We start from the raw sequence: 7,145 nt of genomic DNA, 5'->3' as shown, positions 1-7,145 counted from the left end.
TCCAGACCTGCCAATAAGCTTAAATCTTATTGGTTGTTCATTTATTTCACCCCACCAATGGGGAAAATTAAGAACAATATTTTTTATATTCATATATTCAAACCATAAACCATTGTACCATAAAACATGGCTGCTTTATACACACACACACACACACACATATATATATATATATATACATATACGTATACATATATATACATACACACACACACACACACACACACACACACACACACACACACACACACACACACACACATATATATATATATATATATATATATATATATATATACATATACATTTACATATATATATTTGATGGAAACTGTACTGACTTCTCTATATGTTATTCATTATGTTTTTTGTGCCAACCACATTGTTGTGTCAGCCTAGTCCAATACACTAGATGTTCTAAAGTTCGGATTACTTAAGATATTTAGTTTAACTACCGCATCTAACTGAAAGTTAATATTACACAGCCTAATCGAGTAAAACCAACAAATTTGCCAAAATCAGTTGTATTTACAAGCTTCTCTTAAGTAGATTCAATGATTACTTTTTACAGTGTAGGCCTTGTTTGTAAAACAAGCATTTTAGAAATGCAGGGAACAAACACTTGCACAACTCCGTTGATGCTCTGTAAAAATAAACTCCATCCACTGGTCCCTTAATGCTGTTTTTTCTTTGGTAATCTGTGCAGGGTTGTCTTGCCCTGGCAACCAAAAACACACTCACCTGCACAGCCTCTCTCTGCTCTGCTATAAGGGAGCGCGTGCTCTTCCGGCAAACGTGCCCTCAGTACCCATATAAGGAAATTCCGCTCCATCTAACGTCACACAGAGCCATACTCTAAAAAAACTTTCAGAAACTTGTGACAAACCGGAAGGAGTATTTTTGGAACAGAAATACTCCTTCAAATGTACAACTTAATTTTTGAAACTTTGTCCATGTTTAGCATGGGAATCCAACTCTTTAACAGTGTAAAAAACTCAGTATGCATGAAATAGCATTTCACCCCCCCTTTAATATTAAGACTTAAAGGCTATTTGCAAAAAGGGCACGAATGCACATGAATATATCTGCAGGGCTCTGAATGCGAACTCCTTTCGTGGACACGTTCTTCATGAAACAATGTGCAGAAACACTGCAGCTACACTCTAAAAATTCATAGCATTTTAGTAAATGGTCTTCTCATTATAATAGTATGTAAATAACAACCCAGTCATAGTTATTAATATTCTGCATTGTAGTTTGACCTGCTCGAGCTGTGCGCTGAAGAGATATCACCTTAGTTCTACAATGAAGCACTTTACTCAAAACCAAATGCATCTTATATCAGGTAAATAATATATCCACAATATATATACACCGGCTGAAATGTTTTGAAAATCACTTGTACCCTACCTGTTCGAAAAAATCCAGTCTCTGCCTGTGTCAGTTTGAGTCTTGGTAAAGTTTTAAATCCCTGCCGCCAAGATGCTCCTCTGTCGGTCACGGATTATGGAAAGTAAAATATAAATCTATAGGGGTGGTTGGATTTATTCACGCACATTAAAGTATTAATTTTAAGCTTCTTTCTTTTCAGATTCTTACAGCTCTATCATAACAGGCTGTATATTAACTTATTGGGAGAAAACAGGTAGTTCTATGTGAAATCAGACATTTGAGCTCCCCCATATAATCAAAATGGAATAATCGACTGTTAGACTGGTAGTCGAATCAGGCTCCTCGAATCAAAGCATCGATTCGTCGACTATTCGGGGTCACCCCTAGTGCATTTGTAAGAAAAATATCCACATTTCAAACGTAATAAACACTTTTCTCTCACTTCCGTTATCTGTCATATGCAGAAGCTGTTCCGGCGGATGGTGCAAAACATACGTGCAGTGCGCACACCTCTGAGATATGCTAGTCTTGCGAGTTTGCTTATAGGAGCAAAGGAAGCAAAGTTTCCTTACTTTAGCAAAGGAAGACCAGTCTCCTCTTGACTTATATCGAAATCCTCCTAAATTCTTCTTTAAAAATCCTGATTTTGTACTTCTAATTAGTGACTGGTGACTTTTTTATTCTCTCCCCTGCGCTTCTGCATTTGTCACTTCTGAGCGGCGCATGCGCAAAGCCAACCTCATACACTTAAGAAAAATGGTACTAAACAGTAGCAGAAAAGGGTTCTTCGGCTTGTAAAAATAGCAGAACCCTTTTTAGTGCTAAATAGAACCCTTTGTATAGGGTTCCATAAAGAACCATGCTTTGAAAATGCTTTATAGGACCTTAATGGTGTTATAAATACATTTTTTAATGATATTTTATTTTCATTAATATTAGTATATTAACATAAATCTAGTGAACAAAATAATAAATTGACGGAACACAATAGTAATCTTGTGTGTTTAAGTACATTGAGGGAACGAATTAGTAAATCGTGCACATGATTTAGCCTACTATTTTTACTTGCATGTCATGTGCGGGGGTCCGTTCATTATAATGAATTCATAATGCATTATAAAAAAAATTATAATATCTTATATCAACTCATGAATAATCATAACAACATTATAACATTAGAATACGCACATATTTGTGGTTATAAGTTTAAGAGTATGATTATTTACAACACACAATGACCATCATATTGAATCTACTTCATTTACAGTATAATGGACTGTATCATATCTTGACATTATTTAAGATCTGCACAGTATCTTACTACAGCTTGTGAATGGTTAGATGTTGAGTGTTATTTGAGTGTTTCCTGTGGAGCTAATGTTAATTAACTGATGTAAGCTTAACACTCCAACAGAAAAAAAATTCAATGTTTCATTTGGTTACATTTTATTTTGATGGTCCACTTAATCAATCGACTATAAGCCACTCTGCAACTACATGCCAACTAACTCTTATTACAGTATTAGTTTGCTCAAGAATATGCTCAATAAGTTGACTTACTTGCAAAGAAACTTATAGTCAGTTTATCTGTTGGTTGACCATCAAAATAAAATGTTAGCATAATATTTACAGTGGCAGACATACTAATACTCCAATGACCGCTAGTTGATATGAAATTGCAGAGTTACATATCAACATATCAAAAATTCTAACAATATGGATGATAAATTCAATGTCTCTGTTATTTAGTGGAGAAGAGGAGTATCCTCAGCCAGGTCTGCTCACACTTACATGTGATCAAAAAAGAAGATAAAAGAACATTCTTGTTTGAAAACCAGATACAACTTTAAAGTTAAATTTGTATTTAAATATACGAATGAAATAATTTACCTGTTGAGAGTGTGTTGACAGTCTGTAGTTGAATCACTGAACTCCAGAAACTAAGTAATGAAGTGCTTTGACAGTTACAGATTTGAAAAACAAAAGAGAGGAAATAAAGAACCCTAAACACTGACACAAAGAACCATTTCAGCATTATAAGGGTTCTTCAGGATGCTATGGTTCTAAATAGAATTGGTTTTACATGTAAAGAACCTATATATTTTGTACGTCATCTGCCCAGAGCTGCTCCCATGTATAACAGTGAGTGCAAGCTAGATTAAATTGATTATTTCATTATAAATAAGGTTATTTTTTTTTTACAAAAACGCATTGGTTCGCTACAGGAGGACTTTGTTCACATCCTTAAAATACACTTTATGTTAAGGTCCAATTCTCGCTATTAACAAACCCTTAATTAGGATTTTTCTCTAATTCGCGGATTATTAAGGTAGTTGTTAAGTTTAGGCATTGGGTTGGATCAGGGATGTAGAATATGGTCATGCAGAATATGTGATATATAAGTATTAATAAACAGCCAATATGTTAATGATAGGCATGCTAATAAGCAACTAGTTAATAGTGAGAATTGGTCCCTATACTAAAGAAATGCTATTGAATTTTTTTTATTTATAAGTGTGTGTGTTTTATATTTATGATACAAGTGCAGCATCAAGCTGCTGGCTTGGTTGTAACGTCATCTTTGGCATCTTTAGCAGTCATGCAAAGCAGAGGGATTCCTGTTCTGTAGAATGCACGGTTGACACATACTGTATAAAATTATGCATGCAACTTTTATCACCTATGCAAATTTAGATGAGTATTCATGATAACAATGAATATTTGAATTTGCACAACTCAGGACCATTTTAAACACTTATACACATCACTTAAAAAAGGGATTATAAAATGTGGCAAGCTCAAAGAAATTTAAACTCCTTACAGACCCGAAGTCTAGATGTCAATATAAAACATCAGTGGTCATGTTATGCAGAAACTACCCCACACCTACACACCTTATAAGGCCTAAATGATCAAAACAGGTTTGTAGCTTCGCAGTAAACATATATGTGCCACACAAAGCAACGTGTGCTTTTTGAAAGACTAAAGAGTGGGTGTGTGAATGTGTGAGGGTGTGAATTTTCAGTGCCACTTCCTGTCTTGTGACTGACACACATCTGTGGGTACCTACCCAAATAGAACCACCCATCCTGTGACATTACCAGAGGAGTTGTGTCAAAACAACTGAGCAAGATGGAGTTTTTGAACACTCACCGCATTATCATACACAAACACCTTCACGCTTTTACCTGCACTCGGGTTGCACACAGAGACTGTAGAGGAAAGAGAAAGAACAGTGAATAAGTAATGCTGCAGCACTGAGATGGTGCAAAAGAGAATTATGATGAAGTGCTTGAGGACGAAGATGCAATGAAGATTGTACAAGTCCAGACTGTGGTGTACTGAGAGGCCTGAGGCAAGTAAACATATGGGAGCCCCTGCTTGAGAGTACAGAGAATATACACCCATACACACCATTACAAGGCCAACTTTAGATCTTTCCTGCCATATACTGCTCATGCCTGGAGGGAATGAGTGAGCCTGTATCAGAATGTATAATTATTTACATCATCTATAAAGGAAATATGTGAAAGTGGCGGTGGATACGGGTGTACTGGGGTGAAGAAGGACTCTGGTACTGTTAGATCAGATTGGCTCGGGGCTCAGACTGTGAGTGAAGCACAGTGATCAGAGCGAATGGAGTTAGTGGAGGCTATCAGCTCCACTATCACTTTCTCTGCCCATATCTGTGCTGGAAGGGTGTTGTATCTGCAAAGAAATGTGTGAAAGCTCTCGACTTGGGTGTTACTTCTTTAGGCAACATAGTCACACGCTTATAGGAAAGACACACATTCTTTTGCCACATTACAAGGGCACAGAACAAGGTAGAATGTGGATTTATTTAAAAACCTGCGTGTTAGAGGCCCCTTTGAAAAAGGAAAGAAAAGAGGCTTTCAGTAAACAATTCTTAAAAATTCTTAAGATTGAATTTTTTTCTTAGTGTGAAGAACAATTAAATAATCAGCAAAACCTTTTCTTGTCTGGAAAGATTCCATTGATGCTAAATGTTCTATATGGAACCATCAATGCCAATAAAGAACCTGTATTTTTAAGTGTATAATCATTTATTTTTTAAGTGTTCCGGGGAAATAACCATACGTGTACAATCATACTGAACTCCATTTCTGAGATCGTGAAATTTATGCTATCTCACCAAGATCTGACAAAGTCGGGTGTGGTGCTGAACATCTCATGGAGGAGTGTGATTTTTGATAACAGCATATTTAAGCTGTAAATTTCTACTATATTAGTAATTTGGGGACATCGGAAGATCTGTGGTGTACTGTCAGCATAACCATTTGTAAAGTGATCAATGTCTTCAAGTATTCGTGTCTCTATGAACTATGAAAGGAGGACAGGGAGAGGAGGAGGACAGGAGTGTGTGTGGTGGAAATGGAGATTAGGACTCCCATTAGTAATACTAACCGCACTGTGTTTGGGTGAACGGTAAACACACCGAGAGCAGATGACTGAGCTTCACTGTGGATTCATCCTCAGCAGATAACATAGAGGTGGACTGTACAGATACGACAGATTTTAAATTGAATTAAATTGTGCTGTTGCTACAAATATGTCTCAGATCCATTGGTTGATTGACACACATTCACTTTCTCTCTTTGTTGAACTCGCATGCCTTTCTTTGCACTACAGGGGCCGTGTGAATGACCAAGTGCCAGCTATGGCTTGAGCATTTCTTTCTCTTTCATTCTCAAAAATGTTCTCTCTCACTTCTCTGTTCCCAGGATCACATGTCCGTCTTTTGATCCATGCAACTCAGGAAAAACAACACAACAAAGTAATTCTAGATTCAGTGCTTCAGAAGCCTGTTACGTGACATGACACTCTCTCATTAATGTCTCTCTCTCTCGTTAAATCTAATGCCTGACTCATTTAAAGTGTCTGCAAGAAATAAACTGAAAGCATTTACTTGAACAACTGAGCTGGACGATGATATCACTTAATCAATGATGAACTGACTTTAACTCAAAAACTGAGTGTTTACCATTGTCTTCCTGCATTATAAACACAATACTTTCTTATTTAATACTGTAAGGCTGCTTTGAAACAATCTGTACTGTAAAAAACACTATGTAAATAAAGATGACTTGATATAGAAAGGAAGCAAAGATGGTGACAGTCAAAGGCAGACAATTCATCATTCATTTAGGATGAGAAACCACGTGAACTGTCATGTGAATTTTTTTGTGTGCAAAATAAATACATGTAGGGTGAAGAAAGCTTGTGATTACATTATTCAAAATATGATTCAATGGAAAAGCCATTGCAATAACATAGAGGTGTAATGGTTAAACTAAAGTGCTTCTGAAGCTCAAACAAAAAGGGAAACACGTCACTAGCAATCATTTGATTCAGATACTGATAAAACGGATGGGATAATGGATAAAATGCATAGCCTTCATGCAATGGAAGTCACATCTATATATGAAAATGATATATTCTCTATATATGTTTAAATAAAATGAAAATGCATTTTATGTACACACACACACACACACACACACACAAACATATAATACATTTCTAAATGCATAAATGTATATGTCTGTATGTAAAAGCTGTAAAATAACACTAAAATATAATATAAATGCACACTAAAGGAATATTCTGGGGTTAAAATCTGTGCTCTGCTGTCAATTATACAAAAAAAAAGTTGACTCATTCCTCAGTTTGTAAACTATGCCTACACCGGCCATGGTTGTTGCAAATGTATAACCATAATGCTTGTTTTCGTG

The sequence above is a fragment of the Carassius gibelio genome, chromosome B15 (assembly GCF_023724105.1).
Source record: "Carassius gibelio isolate Cgi1373 ecotype wild population from Czech Republic chromosome B15, carGib1.2-hapl.c, whole genome shotgun sequence".
Classification (NCBI taxonomy): Eukaryota; Metazoa; Chordata; class Actinopteri; order Cypriniformes; family Cyprinidae; genus Carassius; species Carassius gibelio.
The sequence above is the reverse complement of the archived record's forward strand: the minus strand, read 5'-3'. Positions refer to the sequence as shown.